The sequence below is a fragment of the Myxine glutinosa genome, chromosome 2 (assembly GCF_964187855.1).
Source record: "Myxine glutinosa chromosome 2, kmMyxGlut1.1, whole genome shotgun sequence".
Taxonomy (NCBI): Eukaryota; Metazoa; Chordata; class Myxini; order Myxiniformes; family Myxinidae; genus Myxine; species Myxine glutinosa.
The window spans coordinates 32,506,757-32,531,087 of NC_136262.1; the positions used below are offsets into that span (position 1 = coordinate 32,506,757).

Genomic DNA, 24,331 nt, shown 5'->3' on the forward strand with positions numbered 1-24,331 from the left:
CACTGTCTACAAACTCCTCAGAAACCAGGACACCAACACCATTCATGCCTTCCGGGCACTCTTGCCACACAAACTTGTATTTCCTATATTTTCGTGAGTACGATTGCATCCAGCAACACAACAATTATGAAATTGCAACCACTTTAAAATTGCCACTCTTTTGTTTAAATACTGTCAATTATGTTTGAAAGACTATTTTACTTGCAGATTTCATGCAAACAACGGTAGGTTAAAAGTGCCAGGCGAGCAGAACCGAATTACTGAAAACGCACACACAGCGCATGCGCAAAAGGCCTTGTTAGCATCCATAAGTAATTTTGAAAGTCCTGTATTGACCGAGTATGCCATATTTTAGGTAACTATCTACTGATGCAGACAGACACTCACCTTGACAAAGGCTAATACTTCTCTGTCACACGTAAAAATAACTTCCTAATCATCAGCAACAATCCAACAACACTATCTTGTATTTTTTCTACATGACCTATCTCAAAACAATTATTTCTATGAACTGCCAAAAACCACTCGGATGCATACACGTGACAATTATTCGGCAAACCTCATGAATTCAGTCATGTCAAAATAGTTTTAACAATGCAATCAAAGTTAAAGTAAACAAATAGTATTCAATTAATATTCCACAAAACTATAAACTCCATGTTTTGATGCTTTCCCCATTTTAATAATCTCAATGAGAAAATTAACGATTTGATGAGATACATTTTGAAAAGTTTTGCATTTGAATATTTTTTTTGTGTTAACCTTGTGTTGCAGTTGATGACGTTTATCGGGTGCAGGGATAACAAATTATGCAACTTGATGGTTGTAGAAAAAAAGTTGGGAATATATTCAGAAAAATGTAGAAGATAAAATCATTAAGCCCTCCCAGCTCACATTTCAGCAAAGTCACTTCTAGTTGGGGAATAAAAGAATATTATTTTCTTTTTTAATTTTCAAAGGGAATTGGGGCTGGCAGGATGGCCTTCAGGTGTGCAAATTTAAACTCGTGAAGAGTAGGCGAGCTATCGCCGGCACCCTGGCCAAATTCCAAATTCCTGCCCTAACCTTGGGCCTGGCCAGTCTGTTCGTGAAAGTACTGGGCCAAGCTCCTCACCCCCTCCCGCCCCCCCCCCCCGACAATCCCACAATAACGTGGGAATAATTGTGGCCATTAAATAAGAAAGAGATCCTCAAAGCGAAATAAAGAATTGCAGTTGAAAATATTTTTTTTACTCCTCGAACACGTTAATTTTACCCCACCTCAAAGGGTAATAAAGAATTGCAGTTGAAAATATTTGTTTTACTCCTTGTATACGTTTTTTTCCCCAATCTCAAATGGAAATAAAGAATTGCAGTTGAAAATATTTGTTTTACTCCTTGTATACGTTTTTTTCCCCACCTCAAAGGGAAATAAAGAATTGCAGTTGAAAATATTTTTTTTACTCCTTCAACACGTTCATTTTTTCCCCCCATCTCAAAGGGATATAAAGAATTGCAGTTGAAAATATTTGTTTTACTCCTTGTATACGTTTTTTTCCCCAATCTCAAATGGAAATAAAGAATTGCAGTTGAAAATATTTTTTTTACTCCTTCAACACGTTCATTTTTTCCCCCCATCTCAAAGGGAAACAAAGAATTGCAATTGAAAATAATTGTTTTACTCCTTGTATACGTTTTTTTCCCCAATCTCAAATGGAAATAAAGAATTGCAGTTGAAAAGATTTTTTTTACTCATCGAACACGTTAATTTTACCCCACCTCAAAGGGAAATAAAGAATTGCAGTTGAAAATATTTTTTTACTCCTTCAACACGTTCATTCTTTCCCCCCATCTCAAAGGGAAACAAAGAATTGCAATTGAAAATAATTGTTTTACTCCTTGTATACGTTTTTTTCCCCAATCTCAAATGGAAATAAAGAATTGCAGTTGAAAATATTTTTTTTACTCAACAAACACGTTAATTTTTCCCCCATCTCAAAGGGAAATAAAGAATTGCAATTGAAAATAATTGTTTTACTCCTTGTATACGTTTTTTTCCCCCAATCTCAAATGGAAATAAAGAATTGCAGTTGAAAATACTTTTTTCAATCCTCGAACACCCTAAATTTTTTCCCCATCTCAAAGGGAAATAAAGAATTGCAGTTGAAAATTTTTTTTTACTCAACAAACACGTTAATTTTTCCCCCATCTCAAAGGGAAATAAAGAATTGCAATTGAAAATAATTGTTTTACTCCTTGTATACGTTTTTTTTCCCCAATCTCAAATGGAAATAAAGAATTGCAGTTGAAAAGATTTTTTTTACTCATCGAACACGTTAATTTTACCCCACCTCAAATGGAAATAAAGAATTGCAGTTGAAAATATTTTTTTTACTCATCGAACACGTTAATTTTACCCCACCTCAAAGGGAAATAAAGAATTGTAGTTGAAAATATTTTTTTACTCCTTCAACACGTTCATTCTTTCCCCCCATCTCAAAGGGAAACAAAGAATTGCAATTGAAAATAATTGTTTTACTCCTTGTATACGTTTTTTTCCCCCAATCTCAAATGGAAATAAAGAATTGCAGTTGAAAAGATTTTTTTTACTCATCGAACACGTTAATTTTACCCTGCCTCAAATGGAAATAAAGAATTGCAGTTGAAAATATTTTTTTTACTCATCGAACACGTTAATTTTACCCCACCTCAAAGGGAAATAAAGAATTGCAGTTGAAAATATTTTTTTTACTCAACGAACACGTTAATTTTTCCCCCATCTCAAAGGGAAATAAAGAATTGCAATTGAAAATAATTGTTTTACTCCTTGTATACGTTTTTTTCCCCCAATCTCAAAGGGAAATAAAGAATTGCAGTTGAAAAGATTTTTTTCAATCCTCGAACACCGTAAATTTTTTCCCCATCTCAAAGCGAAATAAAGAATTGCAGTTGAAAATATTTTTTTCAATCCTCAAACACGTTAATTTATTTTTCCCAGTCTCAAAGGGAAATGAAGAATTGCAGTTGAATTTTTTTTTTTTTTACTGCTTCAACATGCTAATTTTTAGCCCATCTCAAAGGGAAATAAAGAATTGCAGTTGAAAATAATTTTTACTCCTCAAACACGTTAATTCTTTCCCCAATCCTTCATCTTGTCCTGAAAGAAAGCTCTTCCCTCCGCTCCCACTCCAGTGCTTTTTGGTTAACATCCACCTCACCCCATCTCCCAAACAACTGGGATGGTCTCCAAACCAAGGGTTTGTGCATGCACACAGCCAGCCATGGAACGACTGGTACAATGCACAAGCAGGGCACAAACAGAGGGGCCTCTGTACCCAAAGGACCATTTGCATTCAACATACTTTCAACATCAACTGCATTGAGCAACGCCGATTAAAAAATGCATTCGGTGTACGATAACGCCAACAATACATTTTGCAATAAAAAGCACCCACAAAGGAAATGGCCATCCATCCCCATGAAAAATAAATTTGGAGTGTACAACTTTGTACAATCGATAAAAGATGACAACTGATGTAAAATCAAGATTAAAAATGTTTTAATAAAGACGCCCATCATTCGACTAAGCCTTCAATGCACGTGGGAAATATTCAGTTTAAATACATAGCAGCGATGAGAACAAAATCCTCAAATGAAATTTGTCACTAAGGGAGCCCCAAAGGAAAAACATGAATGAAAACATAGCAGTAGATGCCATAATGAAATGGAGAACAAACAGACAGCACAAGTTTCATTGCACTACTGCAGAAAGAAATTGGAATTTGAGAAACAAAAGGCATCTCAGGAAAGCAATTCTTCTTCGCTGCTCTGGCACGAGGTGGACCGGTGCTGCATGAACGCCTTAATCGCAGGTTGGGAGCTACATTTAAATCAGAAAATATAAATTGTTGGCAGATTTCTGCTTTTGCCGTAGTCACTTCGTCTTCAACATGCTGCTGCCGTTTTCCGAGCAATGGATGGAGGCCCTGAATCTCAGCCAATAAAGCAGCACATCTCTGCACAAATCTCCAGCATACGACAGTCTTGCAACCTGCTTTGCTTTCCAAACTCTCAGGCCACAGCATAAAAGGCCACCTCCTCTCATTGCGTGCTGACTTCCTCCACTCTCATCGTGTTGTTCTCAGTGGGAACCTCTAATCTCCTCTTTCTGTGGAGGCTGGAGTGCCCCAAAGTAGCGTACGAGGGTCCAGTCCTGTTACTCATCTTCATCAACACTGTTTCGGATTATCTGGGAAACTTTACCTTTTCACTGACAACTCCACCCTTTGCCGTAACATCCATCACCCTTCAGATAGGCAGGTAGAAGCCTCCTCTCTCTGCAGACATTGAAACAATAAGGAGCTGGTCTAACACTTGAATACGTATTTTAACCCTGGCAAATCTCACGCTCACTTTGTCTCGACGAAGCGATAATCTGACGAACCCTTTCATCTATTTCCTTAACAAACCTCTCAATGAAATACACTACCTCAAATCTTTGGGTTTCAACAACAGCCAAATCTCTCCAAGGCAAACCACATATTTAAGTTTGCCTCCAAAGCCAGCTGACAACTGGGTACGCTGTGTTGTGCCAAGTCTTTCCTTGGTAAAATCAAACTTCATACAATGTACATCACCTTCATCCCCGGCTTGATTGAGTATTGTACTGTACTTCCCTTTGGGCTGGCGCACCTGCCTCACACCATTCATGTCTTGATGCCATGAACGATAAGGCTATAGAAACAAATGGAATCGCCTGCGACGAAAATGAACATCTGGACCTGTTGCCCCTGTATCACAGACACGTTGGTGGCCTCTCCAACGTGTCCCCCCCCCCCCCCCCGCCTATATTTCTCGAGGGCACACACAGTGTGCCAGTAACCAACTTCTAGTGAATCTCCGAAGACCAAGGATCATTGCTCACCTTCACACATTTGTTCTTCTTCGCAGTCTGTTCAAACTCATTCTTTCCTCCTGGGTATCAAGATGGTTGTTCATCTCCTGTTTAGATCACCCCCGTTCCTATTCATTATCTTTTCTACACCCATTAATCCTCCCAAAGCCTACCCCTTTCTTTCAGAGTTATTGCTTTCTCCCCTCTCCCTCCACCCCACCTTTCCGTTTATTTGTTCCATTACTCTTTTCTCCCTGGTTTTCCCCTCCTGTCGATTCAGTACCTCATTTGTGCTTCAGCTTGTATCCCACTTCCCAACTCCTGTATATTCCTCCCCCTCCCTTTACCTCCTCATGTTTTTCACCCATGCCCATTCTTACTCCGAGTGTTCCTCTACCCAGCTGTTGGTGTGTTTGCCTGCTTTGCACTGTGTTCTATTCTGTTTTGTTCTGTGTTCTAGTTCTTCCACAAGGCTCAACTTTTTTTTAATTCTCCTGATTGACTGCCAACCCCACCTCTCCCTTCTCCCCTTCACCATTGCAAACTTCACTGCCAATTCTGCTCACATTAAGCCAAAATGTCAAACTTTGCCTCCAAAGCTGATCTGCCATTCCTTTCAGTTCCCACATTGCTCTCGCATAAGCATTGCCGTCTGGACGCTGACATTGTCACCTGAGAAGGGAACGTTTCTGAGCCTATCAATTCCCTTGATCAACCATTGGAGGAGGTTCAATCCCTAGAACGTCTGGCCTTCAGCATCAGCCATGGCCTCTCTTGTGCAGACTCCAAAGGCAAACACAGATTGGTTATCTTCCCATGGATAGGTCCTTCTTTGGGAAACCTGAACTTCTTACAGCCTACAAGGCGTTTTTCTATAGCTCAATAAATAACACTGTTCTCCAGCACGGGTAGGTGTCCCACTTCAGACTTTTCCCCCCAAACTGCTATTGAATCCAAAGCTCTCAACATCATTGGTACATCTCACAAAAAGAAGGAAAAATGCAAATACTGCTGCTTTGTCATCACAGATAGGTCAGAGTACCGCATTCTGTCTTCTCCCAATTCTCTTGTTCCCGCCCCCTGTTCTTTCAGTTCACCTCCCCTCCAAGATGCATGCATTCTTCCAATAACACCCTCTTTGTTAACATTCCAAATCTAAGCTTACTGCCCTTGGTTCCTCCTTCCTCCCACTTGTGGAACCGCCTTCCTGAGACAGTTCAATCCAACGCTTCCATGCAGTTGTTAAAGTCGGAAATTTTCCATCACCTCGCTTTAGCTTCGGGTTCTTTTCTGTCCCTATTAACTGTCCCCTAATGCAACCCTCTGAGTTAAGTGTATGATTCCCTCTGTTCTTCCTTCTCCTGTTCACTCATTTCCTTGCTTGTTGTGTCCAACTGTTGTCCCTTCAAGGCATCTTCAAATCATCAGGGTGCAAAAAGGGTAAGTTATGCGGTTTGCCAGATAACTTTATCTCTGACAAAAAAGCAACTCTTTCATCCTGGAATCCTAAATTATGGCATCGTTTCATTGACTGAGGGCGCGGTCATGCCACCATGGGATATTTAACATCCACCGACGGATGCTGGCAAACGGGACGGCAGTTTAACATCCATCCGAGGGACGGCACACACACTGATGAATCACCCTAGCCGTGAAACACCGGGATGACAGTATATAGCTGGGTCGGGACTTGAACGAGACGAGACGGCTCAGAGGTGAGTGTGCGTACCTCTCGGCCATCCTGGCCATCCTGGCCATCCTAATTATGGCATTATAAACACACACAAAGTGAGTGAAGACAACATAACACATCAAACCCCAGTCCATCCTTAAAATAAAGGTGAATCAACCAAACTAAACCCCTTTTCAAATTATCACCCATCATATTTGTTACCAGCAAACAGGATTTTCTTTAAAATAACTTGGACATTTTGTCATGTATATAAAACATTAAAAAATAAAACACTTTTTAAAAAATTTATTTTTATGGATATCGCCCCAGACAAGGCATACAGCCACTCTAGGTAAGGGGCTAAGAAAATCATCCAAGAGATTCAACTCTAGGTAAGGGGCTAAGAAAATCATCCAAGAGATTCAACTCTAGGTAAGGGGCTAAGAAAATCATCCAAGAGATTGAACTCTAGGTAAGGGGCTAAGAAAATCATCCAAGAGATTCAACTCTAGGTAAGGGGCTAAGAAAATCATCCAAGAGATTCAACTCTAGGTAAGGGGCTAAGAAAATCATCCAAGAGATTCAACTCTAGGTAAGGGGCTAAGAAAATCATCCAAGAGATTCAACTCTAGGTAAGGGGCTAAGAAAATCATCCAAGAGATTCAACTCTAGGTAAGGGGCTAAGAAAATCATCCAAGAGATTCAACTCTAGGTAAGGGGCTAAGAAAATCATCCAAGAGATTCAACTCTAGGGAAGGGGCTAAGAAAATCATCCAAGAGATTCAACTCCAGGTAAGGGGCTAAGAAAATCATCCAAGAGATTCAACTCTAGGTAAGGGGCTAAGAAAATCATCCAAGAGATTCAACTCTAGGGAAGGGGCTAAGAAAATCATCCAAGAGATTCAACTCTAGGTAAGGGGCTAAGAAAATCATCCAAGAGATTCAACTCTAGGTAAGGGGCTAAGAAAATCATCCAAGAGATTCAACTCTAGGTAAGGGGCTAAGAAAATCATCCAAGAGATTCAACTCTAGGGAAGGGGCTAAGAAAATCATCCAAGAGATTCAACTCTAGTTAAGGGGCTAAGAAAATCATCCAAGAGATTCAACTCTAGGGAAGGGGCTAAGAAAATCATCCAAGAGATTCAACTCTAGGTAAGGGGCTAAGAAAATCATCCAAGAGATTCAACTCTAGGGAAGGGGCTAAGAAAATCATCGAAGAGATTCAACTCTAGGTAAGGGAAAAAACACTAAAATCATCGAAGAGATTCAACTCTAGGTAAGGGAAAAAACACTAAAATCATCGAAGAGATTCAACTCTAGGTAAGGGAAAAAACACTAAAATCATCGAAGAGATTCAACTCTAGGTAAGGGAAAAAACACTAAAATCATCGAAGAGATTCAACTCTAGGTAAGGGAAAAAACACTAAAATCATCCAAGTTGATCAGATGTATGAAACCATTGTGACACCCAGTCTAACGCTCCATCAAAAGGACAACGTTCTTTGGATTTCTTCTCCCGTGCACACAGCACCAGGACAACAGAAATATGTTTCAACCAACAAAAGTTTTAACGAGGTCCGTTAGCCTGATAGCTTACAATCATTCATGCGAACCCTGTTCAGCCAATGGTGTAGCCAAAGCCCTTCAATGAAATCTTTGCATGCATCACAATAATTAATAAAATTCAAGGCCAAGATTTTAGCAAATTCCCTATCGCATCGCATGCAACACTGGCGTCACTTCCCCAACACCACCCCAATCAAATAATGTCCACCCCACCCTTCCCCAACTCATCAACATTTTCTGCATCCCACATACACACTCCATCATTCCTAATCTAATCTCTCCGATTAGTTTTATTTGACTCTGCTTCATTCCAATCCTTTTGACGTTAAATATGCCCAATGCAAAGGCTGTAAAAAATATGCCTTAAACTCGGATTAGCCCTGAAAATGGAACCAAAAGCCATCGCATCTGATGCAAACTAATGCTAAATGAATGGGAATCTATTGGAATGGCAATGAGCAGAAATCGAAGAACAGAAAGATGGAGAGCAGTGAAGAAAGGAGCAATTTATTTATTTATTTTTAAAATAGAACCACACGCATGCAAGAAAGGAAAAAGAGCAGGAAGAACTGAGTTGAGGATCAAGAGGAAATGGGACAATGCACCCATTGCACATTGAGAGGACTTGCAGTGGAAAAGTAGACATGGTCTCAGAAGGTGTAATATAGCTCTAAGGTATAAATGTGAGAGGCCATGAGGTGGTGGTGGACAACAGAGTGGGAGGAATAGGAAAATAGTAAGAGATTATGAAGTGCGTGAGGGGTTGGAGGTATCAAAAGAGGCATTTAGCAAAAGCACCTTGGCGCGAGCAAGGTAGGACTGGAGCTGGAGTTCCCGAAGGAACTGCTCGACCATGATGTCACATTTGGTGGCTGCAACAACGAAGGGGCGCTTTGTCTTTGCAAGTTGTCGGCAGAGGCTTCCAACAAAGTCAAGCTGATCGGCTAAAGGGCGGTTGGCAACAAGACTAACATCGCAGCACAATATGAACCCATCGACAGTCAGCTTTCCATCAGGCATCTGTAGCTGCTCAAAGTCCTGCTCGACGCCGAGCTGATCCGTGCAAATGTACATAAGCTTCTCTGCGGAGGAAAGCTTGGCAGTGGCTGCACGTTTAACATATGGCTGAGGGTTAGTACTCCGATGTGGTTGGAAAGTGGCATCATCGACAAACTCCGTCTGCTCAACGATGCGGAAGGTAAAGGACCCCGATTCGTCGACCCGCCGTACCTCGCCCCAGTACAAAAACTGGTCATTGTTAATCACACGTCCCCCAAAATCGCTCTGGCTGATGAGAGATGTGTGGGTCTCATAAAAGTCATCGGCTCGGGGGCGGACAAAGCGGTTGCAGAGGCATGATTTCCCCACGCCCGCTGCACCTTTCTCACGCTCTGTGCCTGATAGCCCGACGACAGTCACATTCACTATTTTACCCTCACGGTTTTTTGCCATGTCAGCGACGAGGCACAGCCCCGGGAAGTGTCCGGTTTTTTTCTATGCTCCCGTGGTCCTGTTGTAACAGTTGTCGTTGTGGCCAACCCCAGGGGGTAGGCTGAAAACTCTGACTCATCCAGCCTCCATTTAGGCCTGGGTTAAGGCCAAGACCAACTCCTCAGGCAGACACCAGGAGATCACAATCACCATGCCAGCTACCAATGGTACACTGCAAAGACAAGGAGGGGCAGTTAGCACGAGGCAAAGCAACGAGCTCTTCAGTCAATGTCAAATGGCTTGCTTAGTGAACAACACTAAAGCCTCCAAGGATTTGTACTTCTGCCATTTTGAGAATTCTTAAAAAACAACACCACCAATTGAAGCACATCTAATGGCTAGACCTATTTAGCATGCAGTGAAGCACTTCTGCTGCAGTCTGGTGAATTAGGAGGGTATTTCCTATTTAGTTAGCCATCAAAGGACTGAGTGAATATATATATACTATGACGTGCCCGTACGTGGGTGCCCGTACGTGCGTGCAAAAAAACATGCGTGCAAACAACAACAACAAAAAAAAACTTTGAAACCACGTGGCAGTAACGACCACAGAACCCCCCCCCCCCTCTATTTACATGAAATGGTTTGGTCCATTCGCAAAGCCAAAGCGAACGGCGAACGGCTAAATCGCCATAGCTCGGTAAGTACTTCTCCGATTAATATGAAACCTTGAAAAGGCACATCCTCGGGTCCCCAGAAATATACCTGGCAAGTTTCAAGTATATCGGACCCGTGGTTGTCGAGAAACAGCGGTCACAGACACACAGAGATTACTGGAATTATAGATAGATATATCAGCTTTACTTAGGGAAGCATGAAAATTAATACTGTTAAAACAAACTTATTAAACCCACAAAAATCTTGCAGAAAAGTTAGAATAGTAAATACTTTAACATTGGTCATTTCATTTCTAGCTCAGGAGGAAGAAAGCAAAGTCAAACTAAAGAGTTCATAGAACACCTTACTCCGCACAGTCTTGAGAAAAAAGAACATGGACGGGGTATGCAAGCAGCAAATTTTATTGGTCGAAATGATATTAAAATGTCGTAATATTTTATCCCAGTACTGCTAAACTGAAGGTTTTAAAAAGTGCCAATACGAGACGATTTGTGTTCTACATTGTTAATGTATATAATTCAATTGAAATAAAATAAGGATTTTTAAGTTCGTATAAAAAAATTCTGGAAGTTTACCACCGTTGGCGCAGTGCCTTATACACCACCTTATTTAACACGTTACATTAGTTCTTCATGCCTGTTGTTTGTGTCCTTTGTGGCATCTCTAAAACAGTAAGTTTCCTGTATGGAATGATTTTCTATTTTGTTTTCCTCCTAGACAGGCAGACAGAATAATAAAATATATACTTCATTCCTCTCTGTGCATGTGCGATAGGGCCAAATTCATAGGCAGAGAATTGCAAAGTACCAATTTCTTTTCTGATTCATGTTCCAATTAATATTCAATATATAACATTCAATTGAAATTAACTTATTCCTCGATCATACATGGATATTTATGGACAGACAGACAGACAAAGTGAACCAATTGCTTAACCCCGCTTTTCGCTTCGTATCACGGGTACTTTTTTTTGAAGAAAACAAGAAGACAATCCGAGGAATTTCATTGGAGCAAGAGGCAATATAATAACCAAAAGTGTCCTACGATATATATACACCTCATATTTAGCCCAACCAGGTGGAAGATGTTTTTGTAATTGGTCTGTATGTCAGTGAGTATGTGAATCTGCTTCACCATGAATCAAGTTTGGCATTTAAGATCGAAGACAAGGATATCATGTAAATCCAAACATTGAAAGTACAGGAATGACAGCTCAAATAAAAATTAACATACGAGTCGTTTAAAAATATGACATGAGACATGTACTCGAGAGGCTGCCGTGTAAAATGTAGGATTTATCATGAGTATGAGCCTTAAAAGTTAAGTGGATGCTATTGGTGCAGTGAATAAATATTCATAATCTTTCACAGATAAATAGTTTTGATATTTCATTCTGCAAACCAAATCTATTTAAAAGCACCTCGTTATTAAAAAGAGGTCAAATTCATCTCCAATAGCATCTAATAAATTTCATTCTGAGAGTTAATAAGGTTTTGAAATAACAAATCATAATCTATATGATAAGAGAGGTGTTTGCCTGCGTTTCAACATTTTTCTCAGAGATGGCTGAACGGCTCTTCATCAAACCATCGTTATTTACTTTTAACGATGTGTATATATGCATCAGGAATAAGATAATTGCTTTCAGGCCCTATGGTCACTCGACAGTTGCAATTCCACGGAGTTTCCGCATATCTCGCGGGATTGTGAGTTGGACAGGTGACCGTGACGGGCCGTGACTGTTTCGATCGTGGTTTCTGTGAAGTCGATGATAGCATGATAGGAGAGGGAAAAGCGTTAAATATTCAGCTGTTTCGATGTTGGAATAGCAGTTTTCTTTCATGAGCGCGGGAAGGACAGAGTTGGGGTTGGAAGAGCGGGGGGAAGAGGAGGGATTTGAAGGTTGGAAGGGGAGGGGGGGGGGGGGCGGGTTCAATAGTACTGTTCCTTTAAAACTCCAACAAAATCTTTGGAACCAAAGTTATATGTTGTTAAAGAGCCTTTAAAATGACAACAAAATCTTTGGAACCAAAGTTATATGTTGTTAAAGAGCCCCTCACATACATTCATGCATGTCATGCCTAGTTATGGCAGCATCTAAAAAAAATCCAGCCAGATAAAACTAATTATTGGTACAGAAAAGCACCTGTATTGCGGTAAATCGCAAATTTACCGCCATGCCTGCGGTAAATCGTGCTTTTTAATGCCTTGTGTGGCTTTGTGCCGAACTTGTGCTATGAGCGGAAGAAGGCTCTTCATGACTGAAGGTCCAAGCATTCCATTTGTGGCCTGAGCCAAACAAAATGGCACGACTGCAATACAACATTTATAAACACCGGAGATAACCTTTAAAGCCAGGTCGCACAGGCATGGGTCATGGATGCAAGAGGCTAGTTTGCACGTGGCGGCCACCTGTAAAAGCATAGCCCATCTTATATTTTCTGTCAATGGAAGTAAAATATTAGAATTATGAAAGAAAATGAAGGAATGTGGTGAATTTGGTAAAACTCGGTCATTAAATATTTCAACACGTTTGGGTTGGCCTGTTTGGTGGTCCCATCTGAGCACATACAGGTAGCATGGGTCCTGAAGACAAAAAAAAATAGACAAAAAACGGATCATGGGTACTGAAGCTCACCTGGATCAGGAGAAAGTCAATAATGTCATAAAATATCGAAATTTTGTTCATGTGCAAAATCTGGTCACGGGATTGGTCACAGGACTATTTTAGCTTTTTAGGCCTGATTTCAACCCATTAATGAGTGCAGTTTTGATGCGGTCAATACACCTTCGTTAGGCATCAGATATGAAGCTTTTGGTCAAGTTTCATCAAAATTGTGCGTTCTGTTCAAGCGATGATGACTGAAGTGTTTACAGACAACTCCCTGACTGACTGACTGACCTACGTACATTGCTCGATCGCATAAGTTAACCGGACTAAAGTCCAGGTGAGAAAAAATGGAAACACCTGGGTAAATGAGGGACACCAAGCAACAGCTTCCACACAGGTGTAGCCCATGTGTAAATTAAGCAAATAATATCCCAGCATGCTAATGGTCATTTATTTAAAAAAGCTGTACAGGCCTGGTTGCCGATAACTATGACTAACGAGGCTGCAAGAAGAGACCCCCCCCCCCCCTCCGCACCCCCCAATGTCCCCATCCACAGTGCACATGTGGGCAACCATCAACCCAATGGTTTGATGAGCATGACACTGATGTTATCCATATGTCATGGCCTTCTCAGTCGCCAGATCTAAACCCAATCAACCATTAAAGGGATATTCTGAAACAACGCCTGAGACAGCGTTTTCCACTTCCTTCAAACAGGTGTGAGTTGATTGACTTTCTCGGAGAAGAATGGTGCCGCATCCCTCCTGCTCCAGACGATGGTAGATTCTATGTCACGGCACATGCAGTCCGCATTGGCCCAATGGCCGATTAAGTGACTTCGCATTGGTCTTTTGGCCATTACCTGCAGCTTACAATATTGGGATCCCAGGGTATAAATCCCACACACTGTGTTGATACATCGCTTGTCTACTAATGTAATTGTTATCAATGCAAATGTATAATTATATGGCCTCACATCTTTGTCCTGGATATAATGCAGGTACGAGCTCCTCCACTAGACTTTGATCAATGAAAAAATTATTCAGCCATTTATGCAAAAGGAAAAAAAAGGATTTAGGGGGAAATGCAAATGTAAAAAAAAATTTAAACTCAGTTTGCAGGAATCTGGCTAATCAGGTACACCCAATATAAAGTGCAAGGCTCCCCATCAGGAGCATATCAGTCAATATCCTTTTATCTCAAAAACACTTCGTTCATCATAAAATCCTAATAACTGGCTGACAAAATGTCCAGGATCAGGACAGTATAATCAGCCTTCCAAAAACACAATTTCTGTGATATTGTCCCTGAGTCCAAGCTTTGTGCTCACCTCGACACCTTTGTCCCCCGCCCTCTTAAATTATATATGTATATATATATACACATCATCTCATCATCAACTTCATATATATTCCCCCCCCACCATGTCCTCTATCTGCTCTTCCTTTCCTGATTCCATCAATTCTTGCTCTTCCCTATATTCCTTCATGGTGGCAGCACATTATTTCACGTAGTGCCCCATACTTACCCAGGCATGAGCGTTCTATTCTCACCAATCCCCTTCATGAAAATACTGTATATATTTTGAGGCTCAGAAGAACTGAACGGCAGAGGGGTGACAGGCCGTCATTGCAACGATGAAGCAGTGGGGAACACGCACATGAGGGATGGAGAATTGTGTAACGAGCACCAGAACAGCAGCATAGCAAGTAGGAATGTATGGACAAAACACAAGAATGTATGGACATCGAAGGTTGTGGAATCCATCATCGCAGTTGACATGAAATCTTTCCTTTTCCTTAACAACCTCATCTCAGATCATCAATTTGAATGCAGACCAGGTCACTCTGCCTTGGAGATGCTGCTTCTACCCAACAATGGATAAACCACCTTTTAGAGGCCATTTTTCCCCGCAAGCGGGGGTTGGCCTTTTTCGGGAACTGTGGTTGTTGTTGTTTTTCGGTCCCCTTTTTGAAGCAATGTTTTACGGCCGGATGCCCTTCCTGACGCCAACCCTTTTTGCCGCCTTTAACGACAAGCAGGGAATTACCAGTGAACTGGTACTCAATTAGCCGACCTCGGAAGGATGACAGGCTGAGACAACCCCCCTGGCGTTAATTCAGCGATTGACCGGGATTCGAGACCGGGATTCGAACCCAGGATCCTAGGTATCCTAAGCCGGCACCCTAGCCGCTAGCCCAACACCAGGGACTAGCCCAACCAACACTAGCCCAACACCAACACCAACAATGGATGGAGGCCCTTAATGTCAGACACGAGATCAGAGCTGTCTCTTTGGGCATATCTAGTGCTTTTGATACAGTCTGGCATGCTGCCTTGCTCTCCAAACTCTGCCGATGGCATCCAAAGCCAACTCCACTCATGGCTTACCAACTTCCTCTACTCTTGTAGCCAACCTGTGGCACTTAGCGGAATCCTTTCATCTCCTCTCCCTGTCAAGGCTGGATGTCCCAAGTTTGTGTTCTGGGCCCAGTCCTATTCTGATCTTGAAGAATAATCTCCCTGACTCTGAAAATCCTCTATCTATTTGCTGATGACATCATCCTCTTCCGTGACATCCCTCATCCTTCAGATAGGCAGGTTGCAGCCCTTTCCCTCTCTTCAGACCTTTTTTTTGTATACAAGATCGAGGCTCGTGCAAGAGCTAACAACAAACACAAAAAACATAAACGGACACATAAAACATTTAATAAAGGGAGCAGGAGACAAGATGGGGAGGGAGAGGGAAGCACACAAGCACAACAACAGTAGAGAACAGGGACATCGGGAGATCTGTGGAAGGGAGAGGGCTTCAAGAGAGCTGTTCACTAACATCTCAGATCACCCCCACCCAAAACGCATGATCTTTTCTACCCTCATGAATCCTCCTCAAGCCCATCTCTTTTCCGAATTTCCAATTTTTACTTCCTGAGAGTTTGCTTCTGTATCCATCTTGTCCATCCCATGCATCGTCCACTACCCCGCATCCATTATAATTTATTCAAGTCTCCCTATATTTTGTCCCTCAACCCTGGCGTTGGTGTGTTTTCCCCTCTCTGGAAAGCTGACAAAAACAGGGTAAATGAGGAAAAGAATGGAGGTGCATGGACTGTAAAGAAGAATCACTGAGAACAGAAAAGACCTGCAATCAGAACAAGCATTCTGAGTATTGCGCTGCAATACATGTCCCCTACCAAAGTTCAAAGTGCCATAACTTTGTCAAAAATGATCGAATATGCAAATTTATGCACGGTTGATGCTGGTTTTCAAACTTGATCTGAGGTATGCTGAGACACATGTGTGTCTGTGTGTCACGCCTCGCCTCGTTGATAAGCCTGCAAGGTCGCTCCGTGCAGTGGCCTGCACGTATTGCACTGTGTGAATTATATAAATTATTACCAACTCACGGTCTGAGGTACTGGCGAGTCAAGAGATATCCATTAAAAAAAAAAAATTCGTTTAATTAACGATATCTGCCAAACCACGTGCCCTATCGCAAATTCCAAAATGACATTTTAGTAGACTGACATGCTGAACAGATTTGTGAAGTTTCCCCTCGATTAGATCAAAAATGAGGGAGGAGCTCGGTTTTAAAGGTTCATGCTTAAAAACGTCATAACTCTGAAACCATGTGACTCATGACGTCATGCTCGCTGACTTTTGTTCGTCATGGGTATGCGATTCTGCCTGCAAAGATTGGCCTCGGTCTGTTCAGCCGTTGCAGAGAAAAAGGGGTTTTCGTGTTTTCACGAAAAACAATATGGCGGCCGAACCACGTGACCTGTGACGTCATAATTACCATTAAAATATTCTACAGACCGAGTCCCCCCTACGGTGAAAATTTGATCTCAATCGGTCCTATTATTGCAGAGAAATTGGTTTTTAAAGGAAATTAAAACTTAAAATGGCACTGAGTTAAGGATCATCAGAATTATCAGAATTCCCAAAGTTCAAAGTGCCATAACTTTGTCAAAAATGATCGAAACGTCGTGAAGTTCGAACTTGATCTGTAACTTATCATGAGGAAACCATGTGCCAAGTTTGAAATCATTAGCATTAAGCGTTTAGAAAAACAGTCCGGAAAACTGCTCTTTGCGTGACGGACTGACGGACCGACAGACTGACGGACGGAGGGACGGCGTGCAAACCTATAGTCCCCTCTGGTGTACATCGGTAGGGGACTAATAAGATTGATGGCCTTTCCCAACTATGGCTTATATAAATACTCAGGGTGAAATAGTTTGGTAATAAGTTTTTTTTAGCTCCACTTGCCCCCCGATGTGATCCAGTTCTTCCACAATCCAATCCCAACCTCAATTTAAAGAAGAAATACACAAACAATTGCCTCTCAAGCACATGATTCAAGAAATGTCAACCACCAGGAAACTATTCCAGGAGGATGACTGCTGCTGGAACAAATGAAACGACAGCAAGCAGAAAGGCTAACATAAGGACGAGCAAGGCAGTCTGCAGTATTGTGAAGCCAAATGAAAAGGTTTAGCATTAGCAATGGCTCACATGCTCACACAGCATCATATCGAGGAATGTAGTTTAGCCATCAGGAATGATCTTTGCAAGGAGAAAATAATCAATTGAAAGGTGCTCATTATTACTGGCTTGGAAGTCAACCTGAACAAGCAAGCAACAATTACAACCTGAACAACAACCTGAACAACCTGAACAAGCAACCAAAACCTTGATCTCTTCTACCCGCGTTAATTCACCCTAGATCCACTTTTTTTGAAATACCGACTTCTTTCTTTCCTGGAAGTTCTGGCAGTGTCCATGTGTTTTATACATCTTTTGTACATCTCTGTTTTATACATTTTTATACATCCCCAACCCCTTCCAATTCCTCCTCCCCCCAAGCCCTCTCCCTCCCACAGATATTCCGATGTCCCTGTTCTCTGCTGTTGTACTTGTGTGCTTCAATCTCTCTCCCCAACTTGTTTCCTGCTCCCTTTATTGTATGTTTTGTGTGTCCTTTTGTTGTTGTTTTTTGTGATTGATGTTAGCTCATACAGGAGCCTCGAGCTTGTATACAAAAAACAACAAAAAAAAAAGGTAACCTGTTGGATCCCAGACATGAAGTCAAGAACATAATTTGATGATGGCAATCAAATCTATAAATATCTACACAAAAAATTATAGAAATCAACTTATACTGTATTGTAATCTGAAAATGGGAAGTTCTTTCTGAAAATAAATAAATAAACACGAGCCAGTGAGCCACGGTTTTGTGGGTACTAGCCTGAGCAATATATTGGTTTGTCGAAATGATTGTGGTTTGACAATGTCAGGCATTGGGAGATTTTGGTGGCTGTTAAGCTGGGAATTCAAACTCAGGGATTAAAAGATATACTGTAATATATACAAGCTGAAGAACCTGGTGTCGCCCGGGCAAATCCAATGCAATATGTATTGAAATATTAAGTCAAAAATCGAACATACAGTACCTTGGCCGGGTAGTCCAGAGGGAGATAACTTACACGCAAAGTTCGTTTTCATGACGTGGGAATGCAAAATAAAATAAATAAAAATAACCGAGTATTTAACATCAGTAGTTGAGCCCGTGTAATTTCCGAGCAACAGATGGATATGACTTCAGGTGGGGGAGCATGAACACGGTGGTGTTATAATAAATCCGGCGGTGTAATGCGCCCCAAATGGTCCTTTCCTGAATAATCTCTATTAGTGCAAGTGAATCCACCAGAAGTGCTCCGGAGAGCATATTACCATGCCGATCTTCGTGATGCAGGAGATTAAAGTTAAAAAAAGCAACAGACGGATCATACCATGCCAAACTTCATGATGTAGTCGATTAAAGGGGAACCCAAACGCAAAAATATTTTAGACCAATGGAAGTTATTAATCACGGTCTAATTTGAAAGGGGATTTAAAAATTTTTTTTTTAGCCAATCACAAAGTGTCGAAAAGAGCCCGAGAGTATCGATTTTCGTTTTCACCAGTGACGTCACACTATGAACTCACCTTGATCCAAATAGTGGCTGTACAGAGAGAACAGTGTATTTCGAGCTCGGATTCCAATCCTGATTCCACCATCATTACCAACTCTGAAGGGTCTCATTATGTTGAAACTGATCAGTGAGATTTTTCAAGAAGCTATTGGAGGCAAAATTAGTGATTGAAACACTTTCGGAGGGGGTGGGATTGTGGAGCTGTATCGTTTTGAGCCTTACGCGAGCTATTCAGACAAAGATGTTGTTAGTGAAGATGGCGGTGCTAATAATGCAGATGAAAACGCCGGTCGAATGTTCACTACAGATTAGTAGGTTTTGTTTTTCCGTGACGGTTTAAAGTTCAAGTGTTTTTGTATTAATTGTTTTTGTAAAATCAGGGTTTTTGTATTAACTGATAAATCAGTTATATTACTCCAGAAGAAATACGGCACGACACAGTACGGAAACCGCATGGAACCGGTCACAGCACGGAGACTACACGGCACGGACACCCACTCGGACAACGCCCAGACACACTCGGACACCACCGACCAAATGGGTGACAAACCCTTGATCCTACTGTAAACTATACTCACGGTTCCGGGTGGTACCGGGACGGGGAGGATTTGAGGTTGGGGAGAAATGCACAAAAAGAACACACAGCCAAGCACAGCACAAGGAACACGGGAATGCAAGGCAAAAGGAAATGTCATTAGCTTGCAATTCACATGATCTTCACAATACATATTACTCAATTGCGGCAGTGTGTCAGCACCAGTCAGTCGAGGTCTGAACACGGAAGTGTTATAATAAACCTGTTGTTACGGATTCGGCACTTCCGTGGTTGTAGTTTTCATCCACTTGACACATTTCTGATATTATGTACTATTATTATCTTCAAAAGGTTTAGTATTCATGAACAGTTATCAAAAGATAAAAAGGTTAACTTTAAATGATACAGGAAACCGAACCGGAAGACGGCGGGGGTGAGGAAGAGGAGGTGGCTAGAAAAGTCGGACAAGACGCGTGACGTCCAGCTCCGTAGCGAGCGCTATCTAACGAAGGTCGCGAGGGAATTTTGAGTTCCTTGAAAGGACATCCTGTGATAGGTATTATGGCTGGGATTGATAAATCTGCGTAGTCAGGTTTAGGCTGAGATTCCGACGAATCCTTGCCTGGCCGCATTGACTCAAGTAAGAGCCGTCTGCCATTTTGAACCTCGTGCGTCGTTCACCGACAAAGGTTTTGCTACGCGTCAGCTCTTCTCAACATCCTATCGTCTGTCGGGGATGTGTTTGTGCGACCGCGTCGTCTCCAATTACGTTCCGGTTTGCTGATTGAGCTGTGAACGTGCACGTCTGGATCGTGCCTTTGGGATTTCCCTTTCCGATGCCAGTTTGCTTCTGGCTGGACCATGTGACGGTCCACGCTTTACCCCATCGCCTCATCACTACTCGCCGGAGCGAATCAACATCGCCTTGGAGAAGGTTATAGAGACATTGAGGAGTGTCCTTTGTCACTCACGTGGAGCGCAGTGAGTTATCTGACTTTAGTTGATGGTACCATCCTAAGATATATAGAGTGCACTCTGGATTGCTATTGGTTGTACCGTTTTTCTTGTGTATGATGTTTAATACAACATTTGTTCGTTTAAAATCATTGGTGTGGTTTCACTGTTGATTTCCAACACAGAATAACAATTTTTCTGCCGTGGCTCCTGTCGGGATTCGGAGGTACACCGTGACCAGGGGGTCGGGGAGGAACACGTAACACTGTGTAAAGCAATCGTTTTAATAACAGTCACAAGTGTAAACACTAAAAAAAAAAAACACCTTTCGAGGCCATTTTTCCCCACAAAGCGGGGGTTGGCCTTTTTCGGGGACTGTGGTTGTTGTTGTTTTTTGGTCCCCTTTTTGAAGCAATGTTTTATGGCCGGATGCTCTTCCTGCCGAGTTGTTAGCCAATCTTGGTGGGGAAGTTGCTTGGGGGGAAGTGGGGGGGGGGGGATGGTAGGAGAGGTATAAAACATATGGACACTGCTAGGATTTCCAGGAAAGAAGTCAGAATTTCAAAAACGTGTATCTGGGGTGAATTAACGGGGGTAGAAAAGATCAAGGTTTTGGATGGGGGAAGATAAGAGATAGTGGTGAACAGCTGTTTTAAAGACCTGGAGGGAGGAGTGGGATTGAGGAGAGTGAGGGAGTTTGTTCCAGAGGCGGGAGAAAAGAGGAATGAAGGAATGAAGGAGTGAAGGTGAGCAGAGAGTCTTGATTTCGGCAGTTTAACCATCAGAGGGTTGCTGGCAGATCTTGTGTGACCTGTAGGAATATTTGGGGGACAGAGCACAGAGAGAGCTGGGGGAGCAAGGCCGGAGAGGAGTCGGTAGAAGACAGAAAGACCACCTACCTGCCTGCGGTGAGTGAGTGAAAGGCCCTCAGAGATAGCTTCATCGCGGGAGATTCCAATGATTTTGAAAGCTTTGGATTCAACAGCGTGAAGCCGAGCACGGTGTGAGGCAGGAGCACCAGCCCATAGGGGAGAACAGTATTCCATTGAGCTGCGGATGAAAGCCTTGTATGTGGTGAGGAGCTCAGGTGTGCCGAGGAAGGACTTCGCACGACGGAGGATGCCCAGTCGGCGACTGGCTTTGGAGGCCAGCTTGGAAATGTGGTTTTCCCAAGAAAGATCATGGCAGATAGTGAGACCCAAAAGCTTGAGCGACAGAACTTCTTGGAGAGGATTGTTGAGAAAATAGATGGGAGGGTTGTCCAGTCGATCTTTTCGGAGAGACATAGTAAGAGAGTGAGATTTGTCAGGATTGAAAGACATGTTCCACTTGTTTGACCAGTCTGTGATTTTGTCCAGGTCTTCAGAGAGCGAGGAGGCTGCAGACTGCCGATCTGAGGGAAGAGGAATGGAGCGGCAGAGAGTGGAGTCATCAGCAAAGAGATAGAGAGGATTTTCCAGAGAGTCGGAGAGATCATTGATAAAGAGTACTGATATTATATTTGATGATTCCTTCCACAGGTATTGCTGGGGTTTGAATCTGATTAAACTTATGATTTGAGACATTGTTGCATCCTTGATTTTTACAACATACATATTTGTCAATGTTCCCACCACTCTCTTGTTCTTTGGTGAAGAAACGATAACACTCTACCGGTACCATGTCATTGGTACGTGGGTGCAATGGGTATCAAAAGCTTGCATGAGTTCAGCTGCGGTGCGTTCATCTTCAGTTGTGTCCAATGGCATGGTGCGATAGATCTTCTTACCTTCTGTGCCAATCAGGTGGAGAATCAACTTCAACTTCCTCTCTTCTGACTGATCATGCATCATTGCAAGGTCCAAGTATAATTCCAAACCCCCACGTCTGCAGCAAGTTTGCAACATGCAAATCAAGTTTTATGGCGATTGTATATTCATAGTCATTGACATTGCTGCTCGTGCACTTGTCGCTGATCCCATCCTTTGTGTTACCTCCATAGCATAGGCCGAGCTGTCGTGTCTGGCCCCTCAAACATCTTCTGTTAAGTGATGGCACAGTCGTAATCACGATCGTCAGTGATCACCCTTACACCACTGAGTTGTGACGTACGATTCTCTCACTTCTTGCAAGCAGAGGTCAAGAACAGAGATCGGTGTATCTTTCAGGCTTTAATGCTACAGGTCCTGCCAGAACCTTTCACAATCATCGCCATTCCCGCCAGTGCGGATGTGCACATGCGCACCCGCCTCATGGACTGTACAACATCCTAATACTGTAACAAAGAGTGAGACCCAGGAGTTTGATTGACTGAACTCCCTCAAGAGAAATGTTAAAAAACTACTGCTCAAAATTCACTATAGTCAAGAGGATCAGCAGTAGTCCGAGCAGCGATGCAGTCTGCCAGGTGTTTAGGTCCGTCTTCTCGGAGCACAGCATACCTGATCGTGTTGTAACAGACAATGGGCCACACTCTGCATCCAAAACGTTTGCCAACATCGCTGAGAAATGGGGATTTGACAATGTTACCTCCAGTCCTCACTTCCCATCCTCGAACTTTAAGTTCAGATAGTCAAGAACATTATCGTCAAAGCAAAACTTGCTGGTGTGGATCCATTCATGGCTCTTCTGATCCTGCGCTCCACACCTATTGATCACTCCCTTCCATCACCTTCTGAACTACTAAACCAACGCACTCTCAAGACAAACATCCCGATGCGCATCCGCAACACTTATGCGCATTGATGATGGCGGGGGGAGGTGAGGGTAGGGGAGGGGTCAGGGGGGTGGGGGAGGGGTCAGGGGGGTGAGGGTGGGGGCGTGTTGGGAGGGGGGTGGGTCTGCCGCCCCGAGCACGAAGCCACGAACATGGATGAAGCGCCAAATGACGTTTTCATGTCTAATTTCGTTGTCTACAAATTACAGTACAACAAACTCGTGAGAGTACGAGCCATAACTTTCAGAACCACGTTTTACATTTGAACTCTTTGCTACATATCGGTGCCATGTCGATGTTTACAAACTCTATCCATCCGGTTTAACATGTTTTGTGATGACAAATCACCTCCGCACAGTAAATAAATCCGTGCTGGTAATTATGAGGTTACCGGATGTGTCGATCTCTTTTCTTATTCAATTGTTTTGTGCATCTTCAAACAAATGAGTTTATCCATTCTGTAATATGGAGATCGCCCATTGGCCAAGTGGATGGAGGGGTTGGATATAATTGTTGGATAAATTCATAATTAATGTCTATCAAACAATATTACATAACAATTACATGTCTATCAAATTCAGATATTCTGTACAATACAAGTCCAGGTAGCCCAAAATCAGTCAGGTTAGTTTTTTAACTTCCTTGTCCACCTCTTTTCCTTTCGACGTCTTGGATTGGAATCCCCACTTTAATATCGTTTCACCCTCTTTATATTGTGTGCAGCCATCCAAGGAACCTGTAATTGTAAACACTGCTATTTTTTATTTGTTCTCTTTCACGAGTAGAGTTTCCTTCAGCCTGGCCTGAGTGTACACACGAGATAGGCCATGACGTATGACATATGGTGAGGACAGACATGTGATGGAGGGTCTGGACATAAGAGCAAACATAGTGAAAGGAGTGTTGGCCTGGCAGGATGGCCTTGAGACACACACAATCTCCTCTTAAGTTGTCTAGTTTGGGTTTGAATCCCAACCCAGCTATAAACGGTCATACTGGTGCTTCGCAGGTGGGGTGATTCATCAATGTGTGTGCCCATCCCTCGAATGGATGTTTAACCAGGCATCCCGTTTGCCAGCATGAGTTGGCCGACGTTAAAGATCCCACGGTGTTCTTCTTCAAAAAGAGTAGGAGAGCTGAGCCTGCTGGGGAAATCAGAAACAGTTCCCCTTCACACTGCGTATGTTCGTGAATATGCGGTGAGCAGTTCGAGGTACATTTTCCATGCATATATTATTTACACACAAGCGAAGATTTGTTAGGGTTAGGGTTTGATCTGTTCTTACGCGCCATGACAGCACATGGCGTGACAGTGCAAGGGGCAACATTATTTTTTT

At 42.4% G+C, this 24,331-nt stretch overlaps 1 pseudogene; it reads right to left on the reverse strand.

The window, feature by feature from the left end:
- Positions 1 to 8,649: 8,649 nt before the first annotated feature.
- Positions 8,650 to 22,318, reverse strand: LOC144890878 (rho GTPase-activating protein 5 pseudogene; annotated as a pseudogene).
- Positions 22,319 to 24,331: the final 2,013 nt, after the last annotated feature.